Source organism: Lissotriton helveticus, chromosome 1_1, assembly GCF_964261635.1.
Source record: "Lissotriton helveticus chromosome 1_1, aLisHel1.1, whole genome shotgun sequence".
Lineage (NCBI taxonomy): Eukaryota > Metazoa > Chordata > Amphibia > Caudata > Salamandridae > Lissotriton > Lissotriton helveticus.
In genome coordinates this window covers 138793304-138821187 of record NC_136057.1, presented here as the reverse complement: position 1 = coordinate 138821187, position 27884 = coordinate 138793304, and the positions used below count along the sequence as shown (strand labels likewise).

The following is a 27884-nucleotide window of genomic DNA, read 5'->3' as shown; positions in this document are numbered from 1 at the left end:
GGCCAAGGGACCACTGCCAGTGATACGCATCTGATGGAACTGGCGTTAGAACACATATCTCCTGGGAGCTTCCTAGAACTAGCAGTAGAACTCGCTCTGACCAGGGATCACATACATGAGACATCGGGTACTCAGGGGGGGAAGGGACAAGGTACATAACACAACAGAGGCCCCATCAGCAGGGCAACACATAATAATTCTCAGCCTCACATTGATATTAGTCAGTAGCACACCCTAGGCCAGATGACAGTCCTGTAGCAGGGGCGCCTTAGAGTCTCGGTGTCCAAAGAGGCCTGAAAGGGCCCCGGGGCAAACCTAAACGTGGCAGCGGCCCACGAAGTGCTGGGCCGCTGAGGGACTTGGACGGAGCCTTGCCGGCTCAGGGGGACAGGGGGGCGATGGTGGAGCTTCTCGCAGGCTCCGCAGGGTCAGGGACACGTGGTGGAGCCTCTCGGGGCTCAGGGATTACAGCTGGAGCCTCCCGGGCTCAGGAAGACAGGGGGGGCACGTGGTGGAGCCTCTCGGGGCTCAGGTAGACAGGGGGGGCACGTGGTGGAGCCTCTCGGGGCTCAGGACAAAGCTGCGGGCAGGCGGGGCCCCCCTCGGGGGACCCGGCATCAATGGTGGCCCCACGGGCCATGAGGGAGCCTCTCGGGCTCAGAGAGACCAGCTGCGGGCAGGCGGGGCCCCCCCTCGGGGGACCCGGCATCAATGGGGGCCCCGGGGGCCTCTGAGCACATTCGGGCTCGCGCTGGAGGGGAGGGGCGGCCACCGGCAATGTGGCCCGCTGCCCCGCCTCCCCTCCGGCATCACTCACCGGGCGGCGAGCGCGCCGGTCTCTCTCCGCTCTCCGGGGCTCCCTCTCGCTCCTGGGGGCCCCGGGGGGAAGTCGCGGCAGTCCTTGGGTCAAGCAGGGGCGCGGAGTAGGCTCCCGCTGCCCCCTGCATTACTCGGCTCTTCTTTCCTCGCCTCCACAGCTCCCCGGGCCGACGTCCAATCACAGCGCGGCCCGGGGGAGGGCTTCACGGAGGGGTCCCGGGCCGGCGGCGGTGACTTGGGGGGAATTGACGAGGGTCAGGCCCCCCTCGGGAATGGGGCAGTAGCGAGGTAGGCACTCGCTGGGGGTGAGGAACCCCGCAGAACAGGGCAAAGGCCGGGTGGCACCGGCTGGTGGAAGGAAGCGCTCCCAGCGCTTAGAAACACGGGCAAAGCGCTCCAAAGCGCTCGGGGACAGAGTAAAGCGCTCCAAGCGCTAGGGGTCGGAGGAAAACGCTCCCAAGCGCTAGATGAGGGATCGCAAGGTCCATGGGAGAGTCCAGGACCTCAGGAGGAGTACAGCAGCTCCTAGGAGGGGCAGAGGGCCAACAGCAGTTCAGGAGCAGGGCAGGGCCCAGGGAGGCCAGCCAACCCTGAGCCCACGAAGCAGCAGCCCCTGGCAGGGCTCCAGTCAGGACAAGCAGGAAGAGAGAAGAGAGAGAGAAAAGGGCCCACCCTCCTTTTATACAGGAGCTCCCTTTGTCTCCAAAAGGGGCAGGCAGGGAGAGAACCAGCTGGAACTGGTTCTAAGGAATTTCTTGGTACTGGCCAGGCCAGGGACACTGGACGCACCCCCTAGGGGGGGGACCAGCCTGGTGGGGGAAGGCCTAGCCGGCTTCAGCCAATCAGGCGCCAGCACACCTACTGCACACACACACCAAGGTCTAGAAGTGGCCCTTCCCTTCTAGCCACACGCATGCCGCATACATCATCTTGTAGCATTCAACCTCACGAGCGCACACATACCAAACACGGCCCGGCACGCCCCACGCATCAGGAACTACCAGAGCCACATACATCCCCCATGCATTCCTATGGGCGGCAGGTCTCTCTCACCACAGACACACTCAGAAGGGGAATCACCATCCCCCCGGTCACATACAATAAGCACAAAACCTCAGGGGCGGACCTGCCAGACGGGCCAAGTCCAACACCTCCGCACTCCGCCCCGCCCGGACCCCCTCTTCCAGGGCCCCCTACCTACGCTCCCTGCCCAGGGTCGCCATGAGCCTAGAGCCGCCCCTGCTGAAGCTGGGAGGTCCCGGGAGGGGCTCGGCACCTGGCTCAAGTATGTGACCGGCAAAGACAAACGACACCACGTGTTCACCGACGCAAACTGGATTTCAACACCACAGACTGTGCAGAGTTTTCTTCAGACCGGAAGCTCTACTCATGCAGAAACCTCCATAGAAATTGACATTCCCTCGCCACTGCATTCATGACCACAGACCTAAGATCAGACCATGATAAAGGCCTACTAGACCTGCAGTGACTGCTGCGGTTAAAATGGTCCTGGCCAACTGGAAGGACACAACTAAGACCTCATACAAAGGCTGGGTCAACTGTGAGACGCACCTCAGAGGCGCGGATAACAACGCACTACAGAACTCGCCCTGGAGGCCAGCAACGGGGGATGTGGAAGTCACTCGACACGTACCTACACACCTACGAATCCCCTTAAAACCACACCGGTTTCCCTCCCCGGCCCTTGTGGCGGTGGGGATAGAGAGATAGAAAGCCACCTCAATGGCTTAAGGGGCGCCGAAGGGGGGGGGGGGGACTGACATGGATACCAATCTTGCCACAAGCTAGCCAGGGGAGTGATGGCTCAGGCATGCGGCTATAAGCCCAATTGGTCTCACTGCTACAGAACCTTCTTGTATCCTCTCTTTCACCTCTTTCTCTCTGCTTCTTTCTTCCGATCATCCTTTGCCTACCTTTCCAGAAAAAAATCAAGTCAGAAAGGATTAGCAAAACATATCGCAAAGTACCTGTAAACACTGCCCTACAAACTACGTTACGCTATCCTTGTAACAGAAGTGCTAATGTATCTGCTTATATACTTTTTAATAACAAAATTAAAAAAAAAGGTGCAAATATGTTATTCTGCACTTGCCATGTTCATGTTGTAAAACTGGATTTCAGTTCTGGTCTCACCCGTCTTCACCCTACAGGACCCTGAAAGCAGCACCGTCCCAACAAAGGGCCACGAGGACGAGTGCAGTACATCCTATATGGAGTATTGAAAAGCATCACTAAAGGCAGCGTATCATTCAAGACGCCATACCATAGAAGAAACCTAACCGTGACCTCTCACTGACTCAAAGAGCACCCTTTGAAGTGTACAGGGGAGGCCTGATCACCCCCCCCCCCCCCTCAATGTGTCCCCTCAGCTTCCGGAAATGACGCAATACACAGATCTCTCCAGGGTCTCTCTAAGGACTCTCCATGCCTCACCACACAGACCTGGGCCTCCCAAAATGGACCCAAGGGCTCGCCATGTTTAGGACCATCCACAGACTCGCCCAGTGCACATGTACACACTCACTGCACAGCACCCTTCATGTGCGGCGCTATATAAAAACGCATAAATAAATACATAAAAAAATACCACGCCTAGGCACACTTACACCCAGTACATGTAATAATAATCCACATTTGTAAAGCGCACAATCACCCGTAAGGGTCTCTAGGCGCTGGGGGCCGTCAGGAAGATGAAGCAAGCTATTGCCCAGAGTCACATGGTGCCGGGGATCAAACCGCGATTCCCAGATTCCAGCATCAGTCGCCTTGGCCGCGGCGCCACACCTCTCCCTGATGTACACAGCACACACACACACACTGCACAGCACTGTACCCTTCATGTGCTGTACCACGCTTAGGCACACTTACACCCAGTGCATGTACACAGCACACACAGCACAGCACTGTACCCTTCATGTGTTGTACCACTCGTAGGCACACTTATATGCAACAACTGCCCATCACTGGATCCTTTCTATATTGTGCCACTCATCGGCACACATACATCCAGCATGTGCATTTAATATGCATGCACTGAGCCCTTCATGTATGGTACCGCTCACATACACCCAGCACATGCATTTAACATGCACGTACGGCATCCTTCATGTATTGAACCACTCACGAGCACACAAATGCATGTGCTGGGTGTAACAGGCATGTATGGCACCCTTTATGAATCGAGCCACTCACAAGCACATGTACATCCAGCACATGCACTTGTCCTGCAAACACTGCATAGTGCGACATTCTTCAGGTAGTGTACCGCTCATGGACACTTGTACATCCAGCACAGGCATTCCCTGTGCAGACACTGCTCAGTACTGCACTGTCCCTGTAAGGCAGCCTTCCGAGGCACACATACACCCAGCACAGATGCAGCACCCCTGCACTGCACAAACAAACCTGATGCACGCCAAGGGTGGCGCAAGCGCACAGCAGCGAACTTTAAAAGTGAGTAGTGAGCCTGTAGACCTTGCTCCAGTGACACAGATTACAAAGACCTGTGCACTCCGACTGATCACTACAGGGCACGCTGCCACCACCACACGCGTGCACCTTAACTCCTGGTTAGGAGGAGTAGCCTTCCACCACATTGAGGGCAGCACTTTGGGCGTCCCTCCCAGTCCAAGAGACAGGGCTATGTCATTGCACACACGCATGATCCATGATTCGTGTTCACCTATGACAACAAAAATCTGCATGAGGGATATAGACATACATACAGGTGGGCACTCAGGGCAGGGGTCACGGCCATCACCACTATCCCAAAAGGCTGTTTAGAAGAACCTCTGTGGTGAAAGGTGAACATGCACAAGTACTGTAAAACACGTTCAGGACATAAATCTGGCGCATATCTCTATCTAAATAATATTTAAGGATTTTTTTAATGCTGTAGACCACTGTTTAAAAACAACAGGTGATGGACAGAATGCAGAACATTGTCATACATTCACCCCAGTACAGAGATCTGGGCCTAAATCCATCGCTTTTTTTGCACTCCACACCACCCCAGGTCAGACATGGCCATATGCAAATCAGCCTTGACCCTGTGCCTCATGGGAACAGTCCAGCCCAAACTGCAAAGGTAGGTCTTTCCTAGACCGGAATCAAGCATCCAAGGACCGGTTTCTGGCTACCAGCCGTCATCAGCCTGGATAGCTTGACTCCAGTGGTGTGGAGACCAGTGTTTCCCAAACTGGGGTCCGCGGACCCCCAGGGGTGCGTGACACATTCCCAGGGGGTTCGTAGGCAGCAGCAAAGACAGCAAAGTTTCTGGTATAATTAGCAGAGTTCGAGCAACAATAAAAGTGACAAGATAATGCCAGTGATTAATGTACCTGCTAGAGAGAGAGGAGTTTTGTTCAGTGACAGCTTTGACTTAACTAATGTAGCACAGATGGTTAATGTGCCTACTGCAAAGAACGTGTAACATGCATTTTAAAAATCAGATTTTATGTGCATAGGTCCGTGGTTACTGCTTTTGTCATAGAGATTCTTTTGTTACTGTGCACTTCATAAGTGACAATCGTAATCTAGCAGAGGGACCTATAAGCTGTCATCAAAGAGCTGCTTGCAAACTGCATGGTACCAGTTAGTAACTTATGTTTTTTCCCAGTGATTCATTATCCCGATGCTGCTAAAAAGATTTATTTGGGTTGAAATACATTTTTAATGTTAAAGTCAGTACTAGCCACTGTGTTATGTTCTGAATCCTGAGTTTGTGCTTTTCCAGACCAAGCACCCTTTAAAAATGCCTACCAGTATGAATGACATGTGAATACTACACCGTGTAGTCCCTTTTACATTATGTAACATTTTCTATACACTGATTTACATGTATGATTCATTGTCTCTATATGTGTGTGATGTAAAGTGCTCTGACATCCTACAATGGTATATGAGATGCTATAAAACAAAGGAAATACATGTGACAGAGGAGGTATTCCTTCAATATAAAATACTAAGGGCCAGATGTGCGACCCATTTTCATATGTGCAAACGGGTTCGTGAACCTGTTTGCGCATGCAAAAACCTATTGGGCCATATACATAGCCTATTTCGCAAATCACAATTTTTTTGTGACTTGCTAAATAGGTTTTGCAACTTGCTATTTGGAAGGGGCATTCCCTTCCAAATAGAGAGTCTCAAAACCATGTACAAATGTTTTGCGACTGCAATTACGGTCGCAAAACACTCACAAAACAATTATCACCTACTTCAAGTAGATAGTAATGCATTCGCAAATGGGATGGGGTGCCCAGGCGACCCCTTCCCCATTGCAAATGCATGCAAAATTCTTTTTTAAGGGCAGGCAGCGGTCCCAGGGTCCACTGCCTGCCCTTTAAAAATGAAACGAAAGTGTTTCATTTTTTTTTTTTTTTTAAATGCTTGGAAAACAGGCTGCATTTTTTTTAAACTGCTTTATTTAAAAGCAGTCCCAGACATGGTGGTCTGCTGAGCCCAGCAGGCCACCATCCCCGGGAGGGCTGGCATTCCCAAACAGTATTAAACACACTCTTGTACATTTCATTTAGCGACTCACAATTTGTCACTCGCAAATCGGTCGCCAATTGCGAGGCGCTAAATAAAATGATCGTACATCTGGCCCCAAAATCCTTAGTACTTTGAGTATTTGTTTTGTGTGCACACGTGTGTATTTTTTTCGAATTACTGTTTTAATGTTTGAAATTTAACTCATACAAATTGCTTGGGGGTCCCCGGCTTCCAGTGGTGACTCAATGGGGGTCCTCAGGAGTCAAAAGTTTGGGAACCACTGATGTAGACGAAAGCCTCTCCACCAATCCATCAGCTGGGACAATAACACGACCTGGGTAAAACTGTGACCTCGCACCACACGAGCCCTGCAATTACCAACCACAAGTTCAGTTGACTTTCACAAAGTGCCTGCCTCGGCTCCGCATTTCATGCTGGGAGTGCAGTCAGTAGCTTCTCATCCACCTGCACCTCCTGTGCCAGGGGTGGGCTTGGCCCGTCCACCCCCGGGGGACGAGAAAGGAATTTTGGAGCAGAGGGAGTGAGGAGGGGGCGTTATCAACAGGCCCACTCCGGCCGAGGGCAGCGGGGGAGGTGTGTCTGGAGGGCAAGCAGGGCTGGGGACGCTGGGACAGGACAGGGCAAGCCCCGGGCACATTCTGCTCTGCTACCCGAGGGGTAAAGGTCACTACTCCATTGGTAAACAGAGACCACTGGAAGCGCTCTCGCGCTGGGACGGTGTGCTGTCTCTCGTTATAGGACACCCCTCTGGGTGGACGGGGTGCTGTCTCTCGTTATAGGACACCCCTCTGGGTGGACGGGGTGCTGTCTCTGATTCTATGACACCCCTCTGGGTGGACTGGGTGCTGTCTCTGATTCTATGACACCCCTCTGGGTGGACTGGGTGCTGTCTCTGATTCTACGGCACCCCTTTGGGTGGACTGGGTGCTGTCTCTCGTTATAGGACACCCCTCTGGGTGGACTGGGTGCTGTCTCTGATTCTAGGACACCCCTCTGGGTGGACTGGGTGCTGTCTCTGATTCTAGGACACCCCTCTGGGTGGACTGGGTGCTGTCTCTGATTCTACGGCACCCCTCTGGATCCTGTCTCTGATTCTACGACACCCCTCTAGGTGGACTGGGTGCTGTCTCTGATTCTAGGACACCCCTCTGGGTGGACGGGGTGCTGTCTCTGATTCTAGGACACCCCTCTAGGTGGACGGAGTGCTGTTTCTGATTCTATGACACCCCTCTAGGTGGACGGAGTGCTGTTTCTGATTCTATGACACCCCTCTGGGTGGACGGGGTGCTGTCTCTGATTCTATGACACCCCTCTGGGTGGACGGGGTGCTGTCTCTGATTCTCTGACACCCCTCTGGGTGGACGGGGTGCTGTCTCTGATTCTATGACACCCCTCTAGGTGGACGGAGTGCTGTTTCTGATTCTATGACACCCCTCTGGGTGGACGGTGTGCTGTCTCTGATTCTGTGACACCCCTCTGGGTGGACTGGGTGCTGTCTCTGATTCTACGGCACCCCTCTGGGTGGACTGGGTGCTGTCTCTCGTTATAGGACACCCCTCTGGGTGGACTGGGTGCTGTCTCTGATTCTAGGACACCCCTCTGGGTGGACTGGGTGCTGTCTCTGATTCTAGGGCACCCCTCTGGGTGGACTGGGTGCTGTCTCTCGTTATAGGACACCCCTCTGGGTGGACTGGGTGCTGTCTCTCGTTATAGGACACCCCTCTGGGTGGGCTGGGTGCTGTCTCTCGTTATAGGACACCCCTCTGGGTGGGCTGGGTGCTGTCTCTGATTCTAGGGCACCCCTCTGGGTGGACTGGGTGCTGTCTCTGATTCTAGGGCACCCCTCTGGGTGGACTGGGTGCTGTCTCTGATTCTAGGGCACCCCTCTGGGTGGACTGGGTGCTGTCTCTGATTCTATGACACACCTCTGGGTGGATGGGGTGCGGTCTCTGATTCTATGACACCCCTCTGGGTGGATGGGGTGCGGTCTCTGATTCTACGGCACCCCTCTGGGTGGGCGGGGTGCGGTCTCTGATTCTATGGCACCCCTCTGGGTGGACGGGCTGCGGTCTCTGATTCTATGACACCCCTCTGGGTGGACTGGGTGCTGTCTCTGATTCTAGGGCACCCCTCGGGGTGGACGGGGTGCTGTCTCTGATTCTAGGGCACCCCTCTGGGTGGACTGGGTGCTGTCTCTGATTCTAGGGCACCCCTCTGGGTGGGCTGGGTGCTGTCTCTGATTCTAGGGCACCCCTCTGGGTGGACTGGGTGCTGTCTCTGATTCTAGGGCACCCCTCTGGGTGGACTGGGTGCTGTCTCTGATTCTATGACACCCCTCTGGGTGGACTGGGTGCTGTCTCTGATTCTACGGCACCCCTCTGGGTGGACTGGGTGCTGTCTCTGATTCTATGACACCCCTCTGGGTGGACTGGGTGCTGTTTCTGATTCTAGGGCACCCCTCTGGGTGGACTGGGTGCTGTCTCTGATTCTATGACACCCCTCTGGGTGGACTGGGTGCTGTCTCTGATTCTACGGCACCCCTCTGGGTGGGCGGGGTGCGGTCTCAGATTCTAGGGCACCCCTCTGGGTGGACGGGGTGCTGTCTCTGATTCTAGGGCACCCCTCTGGGTGGACTGGGTGCTGTCTCTGATTCTAGGGCACCCCTCTGGGTGGACTGGGTGCTGTCTCTGATTCTATGGCACCCCTCTGGGTGGGCTGGGTGCTGTCTCTGATTCTATGGCACCCCTCTGGGTGGGCTGGGTGCTGTCTCTGATTCTAGGGCACCCCTCTGGGTGGACTGGGTGCTGTCTCTGATTCTAGGGCACCCCTCTGGGTGGACTGGGTGCTGTCTCTGATTCTAGGGCACCCCTCTGGGTGGACGGGGTGCTGTCTCTGATTCTAGGGCACCCCTCTGGGTGGACGGGGTGCTGTCTCTGATTCTATGGCACCCCTCTGGGTGGGCTGGGTGCTGTCTCTGATTCTAGGGCGCCCCTCTGGGTGGACGAGGTGCTGTCTCTGATTCTACGGCACCCCTCTGGGTGGATGGGGTGCTGTCTCTGATTCTATGACACCCCTCTGGGTGGGCTGGGTGCTGTCTCTGATTCTATGACACCCCTCTGGGTGGACGGGTTGCTGTCTCTGATTCTAGGGCACCCCTCTGGGTGGACTGGGTGCTGTCTCTCGTTATAGGACACCCCTCTGGGTGGGCTGGGTGCTGTCTCTCGTTATAGGACACCCCTCTGGGTGGGCTGGGTGCTGTCTCTGATTCTAGGACACCCCTCTGGGTGGACTGGGTGCTGTCTCTGATTCTAGGACACCCCTCTGGGTGGGCTGGGTGCTGTCTCTGATTCTAGGACACCCCTCTGGGTGGATGGGGTGCTGTCTCTGATTCTAGGGCATCCCTCTGGGTGGACTGGGTGCTGTCTCTGATTCTAGGGCACCCCTCTGGATCCTGTCTCTGATTCTACGACACCCCTCTGGGTGGGCTGGGTGTCGTTTCTGATTCTAGGACACCCCTCTGGGTGGACGGGGTGCTGTCTCTGATTCTCTGACACCCCTCTGGGTGGACGGAGTGCTGTTTCTGATTCTATGACACCCCTCTGGGTGGACGGGGTGCTGTCTCTGATTCTATGGCACCCCTCTGGGTGGGTGAGGTGCTGTCTCTGATTCTATGACACCCCTCTGGGTGGACTGGGTGCTGTCTCTCGTTATAGGACACCCCTCTGGGTGGAATGGGTGCTGTTTCTGGTTCTAGGGCACCCCTCTGGGTGGATGGGGTGCTGTCTCTGATTCTATGACACCCCTCTGGGTGGACTGGGTGCTGTCTCTGATTCTATGACACCCCTCTGGGTGGACTGGGTGCTGTCTCTGAATCTAGGGCACCCCTCTGGGTGGACTGGGTGCTGTCTCTGAATCTAGGGCACCCCTCTGGGTGGACTGGGTGCTGTCTCTGAATCTAGGGCACCCCTCTGGGTGGACTGGGTGCTGTCTCTGAATCTAGGGCACCCCTCTGGGTGGACTGGGTGCTGTCTCTGATTCTAGGACACCCCTCTGGGTGGACTGGGTGCTGTCTCTGATTCTAGGGCACCCCTCTGGATCCTGTCTCTGATTCTACGGCACCCCTCTGGGTGGACTGGGTGCGGTGTCTGATTCTATGACACCCCTCTGGGTGGATGGGGTGCTGTCTCTGATTCTATGACACCCTCTAGGTGGACTGGGTGCTGTCTCTGATTCTAGGGCACCCCTCTGCGTGGACGGGGTGCTGTCTCTGATTCTAGGGCACCCCTCTGCGTGGACGGGGTGCTGTCTCTGATTCTAGGGCACCCCTCTGGGTGGACTGGGTGCTGTCTCTGATTCTAGGGCACCCCTCTGGGTGGACTGGGTGCTGTCTCTGATTCTAGGGCACCCCTCTGGGTGGACTGGGTGCTGTCTCTGATTCTAGGGCACCCCTCTGGATCCTGTCTCTGATTCTACGACACCCCTCTGGGTGGGCTGGGTGTCGTTTCTGATTCTAGGACACCCCTCTGGGTGGACTGGGTGCTGTTTCTGATTCTACGACACCCCTCTGGGTGGACTGGGTGCTGTTTCTGATTCTATGACACCCCTCTGGGTGGACGGGGTGCTGTCTCTGATTCTAGGGCACCCCTCTGGGTGGACTGGGTGCTGTCTCTGATTCTATGACACCCCTCTGGGTGGGTGAGGTGCTGTCTCTGATTCTATGACACCCCTCTGGGTGGACTGGGTGCTGTCTCTCGTTATAGGACACCCCTCTGGGTGGAATGGGTGCTGTTTCTGATTCTAGGGCACCCCTCTGGGTGGATGGGGTGCTGTCTCTGATTCTATGACACCCCTCTGGGTGGACTGGGTGCTGTCTCTGATTCTATGACACCCCTCTGGGTGGACTGGGTGCTGTCTCTGAATCTAGGGCACCCCTCTGGGTGGACTGGGTGCTGTCTCTGATTCTAGGACACCCCTCTGGGTGGACTGGGTGCTGTCTCTGATTCTAGGACACCCCTCTGGATCCTGTCTCTGATTCTACGGCACCCCTCTGGGTGGACTGGGTGCTGTGTCTGATTCTATGACACCCCTCTGGGTGGATGGGGTGCTGTCTCTGATTCTATGACACCCTCTAGGTGGACTGGGTGCTGTCTCTGATTCTATGACACCCCTCTGGGTGGACTGGGTGCTGTCTCTGATTCTAGGACACCCCTCTGGGTGGACTGGGTGCTGTCTCTGATTCTAGGACACCCCTCTGGGTGGACTGGGTGCTGTCTCTGATTCTAGGGCACCCCTCTGGGTGGACTGGGTGCTGTCTCTGATTCTAGGGCACCCCTCTGGGTGGACTGGGTGCTGTCTCTGATTCTAGGGCACCCCTCTGGATCCTGTCTCTGATTCTACGACACCCCTCTGGGTGGGCTGGGTGTCGTTTCTGATTCTAGGACAACCCTCTGGGTGGACTGGGTGCTGTTTCTGATTCTACGACACCCCTCTGGGTGGACTGGGTGCTGTTTCTGATTCTATGACACCCCTCTGGGTGGACGGGGTGCTGTCTCTGATTCTAGGGCACCCCTCTGGGTGGACTGGGTGCTGTCTCTGATTCTATGACACCCCTCTGGGTGGACTGGGTGCTGTTTCTGATTCTAGGGCACCCCTCTGGGTGGGCTGGGTGCTGTCTCTGATTCTATGACACCCCTCTGGGTGGACTGGGTGCTGTCTCTGATTCTAGGGCACCCCTCTGGGTGGACTGGGTGCTGTCTCTGATTCTAGGGCACCCCTCTGGGTGGACTGGGTGCTGTCTCTGATTCTAGGGCACCCCTCTGGGTGGACGGGGTGCTGTCTCTGATTCTAGGGCACCCCTCTGGGTGGACTGGGTGCTGTCTCTGATTCTAGGGCACCCCTCTGGGTGGACTGGGTGCTGTGTCTGATTCTAGGGCACCCCTCTGGGTGGACTGGGTGCTGTTTCTGATTCTATGACACCCCTCTGGGTGGACTGGGTGCTGTCTCTGATTCTATGACACCCCTCTGGGTGGACTGGGTGCTGTCTCTGATTCTATGACACCCCTCTGGGTGGACTGGGTGCTGTCTCTGATTCTATGACACCCCTCTGGGTGGACTGGGTGCTGTCTCTGATTCTACGGCACCCCTCTGGGTGGACGGGGTGCTGTCTCTGATTCTACGGCACCCCTCTGGGTGGACGGGGTGCTGTCTCTGATTCTACGACACCCCTCTGGGTGGACTGGGTGCTGTCTCTGATTCTATGACACCACTCTGGGTGGACTGGGTGCTGTCTCTGATTCTATGACACCACTCTGGGTGGACTGGGTGCTGTCTCTGATTCTATGACACCCCTCTGGGTGGACTGGGTGCTGTCTTTGATTCTACGGCACCCCTCTGGGTGGGTGGGGTGCTGTCTCTGATTCTATGACACCCCTCTGGGTGGACGGGGTGCTGTCTCTGATACCCCTCTGGGTGGACGGGGTGCTGTCTCTGATACCCCTCTGGGTGGACGGGGTGCTGTCTCTGATTCTAGGACACCCCTCTGGGTGGACGGGGTGCTGTCTCTGATTCTAGGGCACCCCTCTGGGTGGACGGGGTGCTGTCTCTGCTTCTATGACACCCTCTAGGTGGACGGAGTGTTGTCTCTGATTCTACGGCACCCCTCTGGGTGGACTGGGTGCTGTCTCTGATTCTATGACACCCCTCTGGGTGGACTGGGTGCTGTCTCTGATTCTATGACACCCCTCTGGGTGGACGGGGTGCTGTCTCTGATTCTAGGGCACCCCTCTGGATCCTGTCTCTGATTCTACGACACCCCTCTGGGTGGGCTGTTTGTCGTTTCTGATTCTACGACACCCCTCTGGGTGGGCTGTATGTTGTTTCTGATTCTACGACACCCCTCTGGGTGGGCTGTGTGTTGTTTCTGATTCTACGACACCCCTCTGGGTGGGCTGTGTGTCGTTTCTGACTCTACGACATCCCTCTGGGTGGGCTGTGTGTTATTTCTGATTCTACGACACCCCTCTGGTTGGGCTGTGTGTTGTTTCTGATTCTACGACATCCCTCTGGGTGGGCTGTGTGTTGTTTCTGATTCTACGACACCCCTCTGGGTGGGCTGTGTGTTGTTTCTGATTCTACGACACCCCTCTGGGTATCTGGGTAGGCTGTTTGTTGTTTCTGATTCTACGACACCCCTCTGGGTGGGCTGAGTGTTGTTTCTGATTCTACGACACCCCTCTGGGTGGACTGTGTGCTGTCTCTGATTCTACAACACCCCTCTGGGTGGGCTGGGTGCTGTTTCTGAATCTACAACACCCCTCTGGGTGGACTGGGTGCTGTCTCTGATTCTACGACACCCCTCTGGGTGGGCTGTGCGTTGTTTCTGATTCTACGACACCCCTCTGGGTGGGCTGTGGGCTGTTCTGATGACATTCCTCTGGGTAGGCTGTGTGTTGTTTCGGATTCTGCGACACCCCTCTGGGTGGATTGTGTGCTGTCTCTGATTCTATGACACCCCTTTGGGTGGCCTGGGTGCTGTCTCTGATTCTATGACACCCCTCTGGGTGGACTGGGTGCGGTCTCTGATTCTATGACACCCCTCTGGGTGGACTGGGTGCGGTCTCTGATTCTATGACACCCCTCTGGGTGGACTGGGTGCTGTCTCTGATTCTATGACACCCCTCTGGGTGGGCTGTGTGTCATCTCTGATTCTATGACACCCCTCTAGGTGGGCTGTGTGTTGTTTCTGATTCTACGACACCCCTGTGGTTGGGCTGGGTGGGCTGTGTGTTTCTGATTCTACGACACCCCTGTGGTTGGGCTGTGTGTTGTTTCTGATTCTATGACACCCCTCTGGGTGGGCTGTGCGTTGTTTCTGATTCTACGACACCCCTCTGGGTGGGCTGTGTGTTGTTTCTGATTCTATGACACCCCTCTGGGTGGACTGGGTGCTGTCTCTGATTCTACGGCACCCCTCTGGGTGGGTGAGGTGCTGTCTCTGATTCTATGACACCCCTCTGGGTGGACTGGGTGCTGTCTCTGAATCTAGGGCACCCCTCTGGGTGGACTGGGTGCTGTCTCTGATTCTAGGGCACCCCTCTGGGTGGACGGGGTGCCGTCTCTGATTCTAGGGCACCCCTCTGGGTGGACGGGGTGCTGTCTCTGATTCTAGGGCACCCCTCTGGGTGGACGGGGTGCTGTCTCTGATTCTAGGGCACCCCTCTGGGTGGACTGGGTGCGGTCTCTGATTCTAGGGCACCCCTCTGGGTGGACTGGGTGCGGTCTCTGATTCTAGGGCACCCCTCTGGGTGGACGGGGTGCTGTCTCTGATTCTAGGGCACCCCTCTGGGTGGACGGGGTGCTGTCTCTGATTCTAGGGCACCCCTCTGGGTGGACGGGGTGCTGTCTCTGATTCTATGACACCCCTCTGGGTGGACTGGGTGCGGTCTCTGATTCTATGACACCCCTCTGGGTGGACTGGGTGCTGTCTCTGATTCTATGACACCCTCTGGGTGGGCTGTGTGTCATCTCTGATTCTATGACACCCCTCTGGGTGGGCTGTGTGTCATCTCTGATTCTATGACACCCCTCTAGGTGGGCTGTGTGTTGTTTCTGATTCTACGACACCCCTGTGGTTGGGCTGGGTGGGCTGTGTGTTGTTTCTGATTCTACGACACCCCTGTGGTTGGGCTGTGTGTTGTTTCTGATTCTACAACACCCCTCTGGGTGGGCTGTGTGTTGTTTCTGATTCTACGACACCCCTCTGGTTGGGCTGTGCGTTGTTTCTGATTCTACGACACCCCTCTGGGTGGGCTGTGCGTTGTTTCTGATTCTACGACACCCCTTTGGGTGGGCTGTGTGTTGTTTCTGATTCTACGACACCCTTCTGGTTGGGCTGTGTGTCGTTTCTGATTCTACGACACCCCTCTGGGTGGGCTGTGGGCTGTTCTGATGACATTCCTCTGGGTGGGCTGCCTTTTTATTTCTGATTCTATGACACCCCTCTGGGTGGGCTGTGTGTTGTTTCTGATTCTATGACACCCCTCTGGGTGGGCTGTGTGTTGTTTCTGATTCTATGACACCCCTCTGGGTGGACTGGGTGCTGTCTCTGATTCTACGGCACCCCTCTGGGTGGGTGAGGTGCTGTCTCTGATTCTATGACACCCCTCTGGGTGGACTGGGTGCTGTCTCTGATTCTAGGGCACCCCTCTGGGTGGACTGGGTGCTGTCTCTGATTCTAGGGCACCCCTCTGGGTGGACTGGGTGCTGTCTCTGATTCTAGGGCACCCCTCTGGGTGGACGGGGTGCTGTCTCTGATTCTAGGGCACCCCTCTGGGTGGACTGGGTGCTGTCTCTGATTCTAGGGCACCCCTCTGGGTGGACGGGGTGCTGTCTCTGATTCTAGGGCACCCCTCTGGGTGGATGGGGTGCTGTCTCTGATTCTATGACACCCCTCTGGGTGGACGGGGTGCTGTCTCTGATTCTATGACACCCTCTAGGTGGACGGAGTGCTGTTTTTGATTCTACGGCACCCCTCTGGGTGGACTGGGTGCTGTCTCTGATTCTATGACACCCCTCTGGGTGGACTGGGTGCTGTCTCTGATTCTACGGCACCCCTCTGGGTGGGTGGGGTGCTGTCTCTGATTCTATGACACCCCTCTGGGTGGACTGGGTGCTGTCTCTGATTCTACGACACCCCTCTGGGTGGACTGGGTGCTGTCTCTGATTCTATGACACCCCTCTGGGTGGACTGGGTGCTGTCTCTGATTCTACGACACCCCTCTGGGTGGACGGGGTGCGGTCTCTGATTCTATGACACCCCTCTGGGTGGACGGGGTGCTGTCTCTGATTCTAGGGCACTCCTCTGGGTGGACGGGGTGCTGTCTCTGATTCTAGGGCACCCCTCTGGGTGGGTGGGGTGCTGTCTCTGATTCTATGACACCCCTCTGGGTGGACTGGGTGCTGTCTCTGATTCTACGACACCCCTCTGGGTGGACTGGGTGCTGTCTCTGATTCTACGACACCCCTCTGGGTGGACTGGGTGCTGTCTCTGATTCTATGACACCCCTCTGGGTGGACTGGGTGCTGTCTCTGATTCTACGACACCCCTCTGGGTGGACGGGGTGCGGTCTCTGATTCTATGACACCCCTCTGGGTGGACGGGGTGCTGTCTCTGATTCTAGGGCACTCCTCTGGGTGGACGGGGTGCTGTCTCTGATTCTAGGGCACCCCTCTGGATCCTGTCTCTGATTCTACGACACCCCTCTGGGTGGGCTGTTTGTTGTTTCTGATTCTACGACACCCCTCTGGGTGGGCTGTGTGTCGTTTCTGATTCTACGACACCCCTCTGGGTGGGCTGTGTGTCGTTTTTGATTCTACGACACCCCTCTGGGTGGGCTGTGTGTCGTTTCTGATTCTACGACACCCCTCTGGGTGGGCTGTGTGTCGTTTCTGATTCTACGACACCCCTCTGGGTGGGCTGTGTGTTGTTTCTGATTCTACGACACCCCTCTGGGTGGGCTGTGTGTTGTTTCTGATTCTACGACACCCCTCTGGTTGGGCTGTGTGTTTCTGATTCTACGACATCCCTCTGGGTGGGCTGTGGGTCGTTTCTGATTCTACGACACCCTTCTGGTTGGGCTGCGTGTTGTTTCTGATTCTACGACACCCCTCTGGGTGGGCTGTGTGTCGTTTCTGATTCTACGACACCCCTCTGGGTGGGCTGTGTGTTTCTGATTCTACGACACCCCTCTGGGTGGACTGTGTGCTGTCTCTGAATCTACAACACCCCTCTGGGTGGGCTGGGTGTCGTTTCTGATTCTACGATACCCCTTTGGGTGGGCTGTGTGTTGTTTCTGATTCTACGACACCCCTCTGGGTGGGCTGTGGGCTGTTCTGATGACATTCCTCTGGGTGGGCTGTGTGTTGTTTCTGATTCTATGACACCCCTCTGGGTGGGCTGTGTGTCGTTTCTGATTCTACGACACCCCTCTGGGTGGGCTGTGTGTTGTTTCTGATTCTACGACACCCCTCTGGGTGGACTGTGTGCTGTCTCTGATTCTATGACACCCCTCTGGGTGGACTGGGTGCTGTCTCTGATTCTATGACACCCCTCTGGGTGGACTGGGTGTCATCTCTGATTCTATGACACCCCTCTGGGTGGGCTGTGTGTTGTTTCTGATTCTACGACACCCCTTTGGGTGGGCTGTGTGTTGTTTCTGATTCTACGACACCCTTCTGGTTGGGCTGTGTGTCGTTTCTGATTCTACGACACCCCTCTGGGTGGGCTGTGGGCTGTTCTGATGACATTCCTCTGGGTGGGCTGCCTTTTTATTTCTGATTCTATGACACCCCTCTGGGTGGGCTGTGTGTTGTTTCTGATTCTACGACACCCCTCTGGGTGGGCTGTGTGTTGTTTCTGATTCTACGACACCTCTCTGGTTGGGCTGTGTGTTGTTTCTGATTCTACGACATCCCTCTGGGTGGGCTGTGGGTCGTTTCTGATTCTACGACACCCTTCTGGGTGGGCTGTGTGTTTCTGATTCTACGACACCCCTCTGGGTGGACTGTGTGCTGTCTCTGATTCTACGACACCCCTCTGGGTGGACTGTGTGCTGTCTCTGATTCTACAACACCCCTCTGGGTGGGCTGTCTGCTGTTTCTGAATCTACAACACCCCTCTGGGTGGGCTGGGTGTCGTTTCTGATTCTACGGCACCCCTCTGGGTGGGCTGTGGGCTGTTCTGATGACATTCCTCTGGGTGGGCTGTGTGTTTCCGATTCTACGACACCCCTCTGGGTGGGCTGTGTGTTGTTTCTGATTCTATGACACCCCTCTGGGTGGGCTGTGTGTTGTTTCTGATTCTATGACACCCCTCTGGGTGGGCTGTATGTTGTTTCTGATTCTATGACACCCCTCTGGGTGGGCTGTGTGTTGTTTCTGATTCTACGACATCCCTCTGGGTGGGCTGTGTGTTGTTTCTGATTCTACGACACCCCTCTGGGTGGGCTGTGTGTTTTTTCTGATTCTACGACACCCCTCTGGGTAGGCTGTGTGTTGTTTCTGATTCTACAACACCCCCCTGGTTGGGCTGCGTGTTGTTTCTAATTCTACGACACCCCTCTGGGTGGGCTGTGTGTTGTTTCTGATTCTACGACACCCCTCTGGGTGGACTGTGTGCTGTCTCTGATTCTACAACACCCCTCTGGGTGGGCTGGGTGCTGTTTCTGAATCAACAACACCCCTCTGGGTGGGCTGGGTGTCGTTTCTGATTCTACGACACCCCTTTGGGTGGGCTGTGTGTTGTTTCTGATTCTACGACACCCCTCTGGGTGGGCTGTGGGCTGTTCTGATGACATTCCTCTGGGTAGGCTGTGTGTTGTTTCTGATTCTGCGACACCCCTCTGGGTGGATTGTGTGCTGTCTCTGATTTTACAACACCCCTCTGGGTGGGCTGTGTGTTGTTTCCGATTCTACGACACCCCTCTGGTTGGGCTGTGCGTTGTTTCTGATTCTACGACACCCCTCTGGGTGGGCTGTGCGTTGTTTCTGATTCTACGACACCCCTCTGGGTGGGCTGTGTGTTGTTTCTGATTCTACGACACCCTTCTGGTTGGGCTGTGTGTCGTTTCTGATTCTACGACACCCCTCTGGGTGGGCTGTGGGCTGTTCTGATGACATTCCTCTGGGTGGGCTGTGTGTCGTTTCTGATTCTACGACACCCCTTTGGGTGGGCTGTGTGTTGTTTCTGATTCTACGACACCCCTCTGGGTGAGCTGTGGGCTGTTCTGAGGACATTCCTCTGGGTGGGCTGTGTGTTGTTTCTGATTCTATGACACCCCTCTTGGTGGGCTGTTTGTTGTTTCTGATTCTATGACACCCCTCTGGGTGGGCTGTGTGTTTCTGATTCTACGACATCCCTCTGGGTGGGCTGTGTGTTGTTTCTGATTCTACGCACCCCTCTGGGTGGGCTGGGTGTTGTTTCTGATTCTACGACACCCCTCTGGGTAGGCTGTGTGTTGTTTCTGATTCTACGACACCCCTCTGGTTGGGCTGTGTGATGTTTCTGATTCTACGACACCCCTCTGGGTGGGCGGTGGGTCGTTTCTGATTCTACGACACCCCTCTGGGTGGGCTGTGGGTCGTTTCTGATTCTACGACACCCTTCTGGTTGGGCTGCGTGTTGTTTCTGATTCTACGACACCCTTCTGGGTGGGCTGTGTGTCGTTTCTGATTCTACGACACCCCTCTGGGTGGGCTGTGGGCTGTTCTGATGACATTCCTCTGGGTGAGCTGTGTGTTGTTTCTGATTCAGTGCCACCCCTCTGGGTGGGCTGTGTGCTGTGTCTGATTCTGTGCCACTCCCCTGAGTGGCCTATGTTCTGGGTCTGCTGTGCCACCCCTCTGGTGGGACTACATGCAGTCCTCAGACCTATCTCTAACCTCCCATTCCTTGCAAAAACATTGGAGAAATGCATTCTCCACCAACTCAACAAACACATTGATGAGTTCAACCTCCTCGACACCTTTGAATCAGGATTCAGGAAAGGCTGTAGCACAGAAACAGCTATGCTCAACGTCTCTGACAACATTCACAAGGCTTTAGATGAAGGTGATGCCTGCCTACTCATCCTTATTGACCTATCTGCGGCATTCGACGCAGTAAATCATCCAGCTCTTCTGGAGACCTTGTCGAAGCGCTCCGGCATCAATGACACAGTACCAAAATGGTTCACCTCTTTCCTTCAACACCGCTCACAACAAATTAAAATCAACTCCTGTCTTTCAAAGCCAACAAAGTAACACTTGGGGTACCACAAGGCTCGATCCTCTCCCTGTCCATCTTCAATCTCTTCATGGAGCCCCTCACAATCATCTTGAAAAAAGCTGGAGTGAATTACCACCTTCACGCTGATGACACCCAAATCTATTTCAAAATCAAGTCTCCCAGCAACATAGAACACCTCAATGCCACTCTAACCGAGCTCCAAACTTGGTTCTATGTTAACCACTTAAAGCTCAAGCCAGATAAAACTGAACTAATCCTATTCTCTCCAAAAAGCAACCATCGTCCAATCCATGAGTGGCTCAAGAATCTGGTTTCCCTAAACTGCCCCCTCGTCCTATCCGACTCAGTTAAGTCTCTAGGCATCACCCTTGACAAGAACTTCTCAATGGAGGCCCACAACAAAAACTCTGCAAAAAGTGTTCTTTTCTCTTTAAAACACCTCAAGAAATTGAAACCTTTTCTTCCCCATGATGACCTCAAGACAGTAGTCCAATCCCTGGTTCTCTCTAAAATCGACTACGGGAACGCCATACTTACAGGGACTCCAAAAGCTCACCTAGCCCCTCTAAGGGCAGTGCTGAACATGGCCGCTCGACTTGTATCTGGGGTAAAAAGATTTGAACACATCACTCCAGCTCTCAACTTCCTCAACTGGCTTCCCATGGAAGGGAGGTGTATTTACAAGCTGGCCTGCATCACACACAAAACCCATCACTCTCTGGCCCCCAACTACCTGAACAACAAACTGGTAAGAGCAGGCAATCCAGAAAACTGAGAAGCTCCAACTCACTCCTTATACCTCCAAAACTGAAAAAGAAAACCACACAAAAACGATCGTTTTCTGGCAACGCTCCCAGGATGTGGAACGCTCTCCCTAGAGTCCTCAGATGCAACCCCTCCTTCTCCGGTTTCAAAAGGGACCAGAACCTCCATCTCCTTAACAAATACTTTCCTGACCAACGTCAACTAACCTAGACTTCAATATCCGAGATGACTCCTCTCTCTCTTGACTATCAAGGATAGTTGTTGACCGGACTGTATTAACCACCTTTTTCTTTTTATTTTTCTCTCCCCCTCCGATGCACTGTTTACTTATTTTTCTTGCTGTATTTTTTTTATCTTCTGGTTTGCTTCCTTACTGTCTGCCTACTATGTAATGCAATTTCCTTCTGTTTTTTTTTACAATGTGTATGTAAAGCGCTCTGATACCTACGGGTCAAGCTAGCGTTATTTAAAACTTTTAAAATAAAATAAAATAAATAATATGTCTGTTCTGAGGGGTCGCCCCAGATGCCTCCCTAATCTGTTCACTGCTCACCGTGCCCCTCACTGTCTTGTGTTCCCCCGTACCCAGGAGAGACAGCCCTGCTGTCTGATCCATATTCATACTATAGTTAGGGTGACCAGAATTTTAAAGCTAAAAAATGGGACATTTAACAAAAATAGGACTACAATTTCACTTAAAGCGAGCGGACAGAATGACAGCGCTTCTCAGCAGAAAATTACAGAACAGGCAGTTAGAATATACATAAAATGTTTTTTTTTTAAACCAGTAGCTTGTCTGTTCATTAAAAAAGTAAAGTAAAGTCCACATTTGTAAAGCGCACAATCACCCGTAAGGGTCTCTAGGCGCTGGGGGGCCGTCGGGAAGATTAAGCGAGCTATTGCCCAGAGTCACATGGTGCTGGGCTGACCTGCCGCCGGAGCCGGGGATCGAACCGTGGTCCCCAGATTCCAGCGTCAGTCGCCCTGGCCGCTTGCTTTCTTGAAATAACTGATAACTATCCCTACTTTGTAGAACATCAAAAAGCACCTCCCACCGTTTTCAGTCGACCCTCTGTAAAAAACCAGGATAGGAGCTACATTTCCTGTAATCTGCATGGACAGCTGGTGACAAACCGGGACCGTCTTAGGGTGACCAACCGTCCGTAAATTTCACGGACAGTCTGTAATTTCAGCCGTCTGTACGTTGTCTATGAAAGATTCTTTAACGGACGCCATTTGTCCGTAATTTTAACCGGGCACTGGTCGCACCACCCTAAAGCCGGCACAGCTTCCACCCATCTCCCTTCTTGACTCCGATGCAGTACCAAAGCTCAGATACCCTAAAGCATTAGAGAGGCACAGCGGGAAGGCAACCCTCACACCTTCAGCCCTTGCTGAGCTGTTAAAAGGTGCTTGAAGGCGACAGAGAGAGGGGCTGCAGCTTCAGGAGCAGGGGCATCTATTCAGATGCAAACAGCCCTGAATGCGTCACGTCTCTGCAATTTAGAGAGGCCTCACACACAGGGCCGGACTGGGAACCACAACTGCCCCTGGCAAACTGCTCGGCTGGATGGGTAAAAGGGTAGCTGGATAAGTGAAACGATGGATGAGTGAAAAGGTGGATGATGAGTGAGTGGGTGGATGGATGAGTGAAATGATGGATGGATTGATGAATTGTTAAGTGCAAGGGTGAATGGATGGACAGATGAGAGTGGCTCAATGGTTAGAGCGGCAGACCCTGATGCAGAGGTCTAGCCCGGAACCAGGGTTCAATTCCCCGCCTCGGCGGATCTTGGGCTCAAAAATTCCACGGACCTGATAATTCTCGCCTCTGTGCCTATTCCAATCATGGGTCCCACTCTGCAACTCTGGGAAATAGCTTGCTTAATCCCCACAACAGACCCCACAACGCTAAGGATGCCTGGCCTCCACCTTGGGGGTGCCCAGGAGTGAACACCTCACAGGGAAGGCCAGGATGGGTTCCACAGCGGTATTCGTACAAGCGCCTTGAGACCCTTGCGGGTGAGTAGTGTGCTATACAAGTATCAATTTTACATTTACATGAGTGACAGGGTGGATGTAAGGATGGATTAGTGAGTGAAAGGAAGGGTAGAAGGACAAAAGGATGAATAGATGAGTGAAGGAGTGAAAGGATAAATGGCTGAGAGAAAGGATGGATGAGTGAGATGAATGATAGGGTCGATGGATTCATGAGTGGATGGAAGGATTGCTAATTGAAAGGTTCGATGGAGAGAGAAAAGGAGGATGAGTGACTGGGTAGATGGATGCGTAAGTGAAAGGATGGGTGAAAGGGTAAATGGGTGGATGGGTGGAAGGATGGATGGATTAGTGTACAGATGGATAGGGTGAAAGGGTGGATGGATGGATGGATGGATGAGTGAAATGATAGATGGAAGATACATGATGGATAGGTTTGCAAATAGTTGAATATGTTTGGATATGGCTGGGCTTACTTATATACTATTGCGCGACCTCTGACGTGTCGGTAAAACTTATCCAATTGTCCTGAAGTTTTGTCCTAAATGTTGACCTCCTGTACTGAATTTTTACACTCACCGTCCTGAATTTGCACCAATGCCACTTGGTCACCCTAGACCGTCTGGTCAAAGCCGGGACGCCTGGTCACCCTAACTATAGTGCTGTGTGTCCCTTTAACTGATACTGATTAAGTTGAGCGATAGCTCCGCTATCTACTAATCGTCCCCTCAGGCGCGGTGCGACGGTTCTGTTACCGGTTCACTCGCTTCACTTTTCAGTGTGGTTTCTCACCGGTGCTGTGCAGAGGGGGCAATAGCTCTGCTGTCTCTTCACCAGTCTCACGGCCCCCCTCTCTCTGCACATTGAGCGATAGCTCGGCTGCTTTCCCAGCACTTTCTTTCTGCGGTGTAAATCTGAACAGTGAGGGATAGCTCTGCTGTCTGATTCCCAGCCCAGTGCAGCCTCTCTAGGTGCTGTGCACAGGCGGCAGCGCCTGAGTGCCGTCCCCTCGCCCCATCCCCACGAGGCGCTAGTGTTTACAGGATGCGATAGCGCTGCATTGTCTGGTCACCCGGCTCGGCGCTTTCTCTCTGCTCACCTGGTGCTGCTGCGGCTCTGGTGCCCGGGGTGGTGCAGCTCTGAGGGTGCAGGCCCCTGCTCCTAGGGTTCCGTCTCCTCGGTTTCTGTTTGTGTCAGCTCGCGATTTCTTTCTTTATTTGCCTCTTTCACTTCCTGTCTCCTGGGCTGGGCATTTCCTCACTTGCTCCAGTGCATCACGTGAGCCTGAGCCAGGGGAGGGTGGGAGGTGGAGGGAACGAGGAGAAGGGAGGAGGCGAGCCCGGGCTCCGCGGATCTCAGGTGTCCCATCTCAGGTGCACATTCACTTGCCCTGTGTGGCAGTGTGGGGTTTTACACCTTTGCATCCTGGGACTTGCAGTTTTCCTTCTCCCCAAGTATTCATACCGGCCTAAAAGGATAAATGTGGTAGATGAAAGAGACAGGCAGTGTCTCCTGCCTGCCCCCTGCATGGGGCAGCTCGAAACCTCTCTGTGCAGTACTCGTCTGACACTTCTTCTGCAGACTTGGGGTCAAGTGACGCCACCTAACTTCCGAGCAGCTCCCCTCAGTGTGACCCGCAGTGGGTGCCTGCTTAACCAACAGCACTCTTGTGGTTTTATATTTTAAGGGGCGACAAAGACCAAGAAATATGGGGACATGCAGATTTTGATGTAGTAAACCCCAAAATCCTCATACTGTTTCCCATTTCATGGGCAAAACTTGTAATAGGAGATATTTGTTGCACCCAATAAATTCCAAACACCTGATCGTTGGGTTTTATCGACCGGTCCACTCCTTAGGAGTGCCTGAGACTCCATTACCTAGCAGTGTGAGTAGGTTCCCAAGTCTCCAAAGAGTCAAAACTCCAGTCCTGGCTTTATGTTTAGCAACCCAGTGCATTCTGGTAGCTGTAGTCCTGCTTGGCTTCAGTTGAGTGGGAGAGGTGTGGCGCCGCGGCCAGGGCGACTGACGCTGGAATCTGGGGACCACGGTTCGATCCCCGGCTCCGGCGGCAGGTCAGCCCAGCACCATGTGACTCTGGGCAATAGCTCGCTTAATCTCCCCGACGGCCCCCCAGCGCCTAGAGACCCTTACGGGTGATTGTGCGCTTTACAAATGTGGACTTTACTTACTTTACTTTGATCCATTTAACTAGCACAATGGAAAAAACAGAGGGCCACATTTACAAGAGGCCTGTGACGCCAGCGCGCCACTTTTTTTGATGCTCCGTTGGCGCAAGCCTCAAAATTATCTATGATGTGACGCAAAGCCGTGGCCTAGAATGGCCTCATAGATATGGAGTGAGGCAAGGCAGAGCAAAAAGCTGTGTTGCCTCACTTTGCGTCAAGGAGGCGTTCCATGGGCGTTGCGGTGAGTGTTCCCACGCAACATCCATGGATTCTGACGCTGCCCCAGATTTACAAAATCACGTAAACCTGGGGCAGCCCCAAAACCTTACGCCTCCCAGAGCAGGCGTAACGATGAGTAATATCTTTATTTCTCCTCGCTTTTTCCTCTTTCTATGTGTCCTGCATTCTGCAGCACCCTGCTGCTGTGCTTTTCTTACAAGGGGCCGATGTTGCAGCGCTGATGCAAAACTGGACCCCAGTAACACAAGCATTGGCATAGCTAATAGGTCTCGCCTTTGGAACCTTATACGTTTTTAGTTATGATTTACATTATCGTGTGTGAAAGTTTTAACACATTTATAAAGCATATTATAGAATTGTACTTAGAAGTACTTATGTAAAGTTATTTTGTACAACTAAACCGCAGAGTATATATGTATAATACTAATAATAGGGTAGCAAATTAAAGTGGCAGAGAATTGAACAGCTCATAGCGCTTTAGTTGTGGTTGAAACTTCCTGTCTGGCCCGTATCGAATACGCCTTTATGGCTTCCGAAAATCTAGATTGCCAAGTGGCGTCTAATCAGTTGTTCGGTTAAGCTCTTGAACTCACATCTCGTATCTAAGACCCTTAGTGAAATTACACACGTGTAGTCCATGTGGTTGTCTGTCTGCTCTCTGGAAACAACGCGTGCCCCCTGACCAACAGGCTCAGAGGCATGCTGCAAAAATGCCTCTCTGCCCTCTGTCATAGCACCCCCCCCTTGCCGTTTAACTCCTCCTCGTTACTGTCCTGCACAAAAGCAGGCACCTGCTCTAAACTTTCTTGGCACTGCATGCCACTGGAAACACCAAACTCTCTCTTCTCACCACTTTCAGCATGTCTGTGCACACTTTTCATGGTTTCAACGGCTGTGCAACCCAGAGATGTCCGGTGACTGTATTTAAACACCATGCCATATTATCTTATGTTACTCCGATAACATTTTAGTTAAACCGACGTTCCTTTTAAATTGAACCTGGTCATTTTTTTAAATTTAAAGGTGTTGTTGGATGGACAATTTATTTTACAAGGATGCTAGAGTATTTAAATGTTTTGGAAGGTAAAAACATAAGAAAATTTGCAGCAGATGGAAAGTACATACTGCATAGTCTTTGTCATGAGTTTCCCAAACAAACATGACACCCTCGTGCTTAACATTTTCACTGAGCCAGTCTCACGTTCAAGGAAATAATTACTGCACAAAGCATAACAGGACGTATATTATTTGTAAAGCGCACACTCACCGCAAAGGATATCTTGGCACTTAATGTTACCCAACTAGAAGGTACTTATTTTATCGTGCTCAGAAGGATGACAAGCTGAGTGGACCCGCCTAGATTTGAACCAGTGACAATGAGGACGAAAACAGGCCCCTAGAGTGGAAGCATTAATCCACTAAGCCACCAGACCCAACTGAAAACTTGTAGAAACTTCCCCGGTGAGTAAACAGTTTGTATATTATGCACAGTAAAGCACACTTCCACTGTTTGTATGCTCTTGGTGTGAATCAGTGAGGTTGGGGGTGGAGGGGCGCAACAGGATGGGAATTTAGATCACCGGACATCACCTGCAGTGTCCACACCCATAAAATATGGGCCGTCGTAGCTGTTCATGGGGAGGTGAGGGGTATTCAAAGGAAAGAATGCTGGAGTGACGCCAGAGATACATTTGGTACAGGTGGAAGGAGGACACTCTTTTCAAAGACAAACAACAATCATCAAAGTTAAAAGAAACGCGCGGCCGCAAAAGTGAACGCGACCGCCATCTGTTTCCAATGAACGCAAGCGTGAGTTAAAATGTAAACAAGCGCAGGGGCGATAATTGGAAACAGATGGCGCCACTGCTCGCTCCCGCAAGGTGTATGCCGTACATGCACAAGTGCTCATTGGAAGCAGTGTTGAAAAGTCAGCCCATAACGCACCGGATGCCCAGGCTGCTGGTGCAGGGCGACTCTTAGTTCCCATCTTGAATAATTACCTTATAAAGAGACGGGCACTGGAAGCAGGAAGACAAGGAAAAAGGTTTATTACTCATGAGGAGAGCATGTCATTTGGGACACTCGCAGAGTGTCTTCGGGAGGTGCTCTAACAAGTTTCTCTGAGGCTTCGTCTTTTATACACAGGTTTAAGGCACACACACATCCTTCATTACAATCAAGACATTGTGAAGTATGAAGATATTCCAACACGTGGCTACAGTAGGGGCCCTTATCCTTCATGCAATAGGAGGGGGCTGTCACGCAGCTGAGTGTTCTGCTGATTCCATTGGAATGTGTGTGCCTGATCGAATCTCAGGGGGTGGGGTGGCCATGATCAATAGTGGCTTCTTTTAAGAGAGACGAGTGCATACAGTAGTGGGCAATAAACTGTATCCTCGGGCTAAGGGATGACCAGCGGTCCGTGCAAACAATTAGGTTCAGAGGAAGAGGTCATCAAAGGAGAGATATTCATGAAAGAAAAGGTCAGTGTGGAAAATCGAGCGTAGAGAAAGGGTTTATCCAAAGAGGGGTATTCATGAAAGGAAAGGAGG

The 27884-nt window shown here is 53.3% G+C and overlaps 1 protein-coding gene across 4 annotated transcripts in view; it reads right to left on the bottom strand.

Moving 5' to 3' along the window:
* The window catches only part of TCIRG1 (T cell immune regulator 1, ATPase H+ transporting V0 subunit a3), a 137447-nt gene extending 113152 nt beyond the window's left edge, over positions 1-24295 (bottom strand). For 2 of the 4 annotated variants that reach the window (XM_078656554.1, XM_078656710.1), the window contains exon 1: positions 24003-24295. The gene's annotated coding sequence lies outside the window, so the exon portion shown is untranslated. The remainder of the gene's footprint in view (positions 1-24002) is intronic. The other 2 variants (XM_078656483.1, XM_078656631.1) reach the window with 2 other exon arrangements.
* Between the last annotated feature and the right edge of the window lie 3589 nt (positions 24296-27884).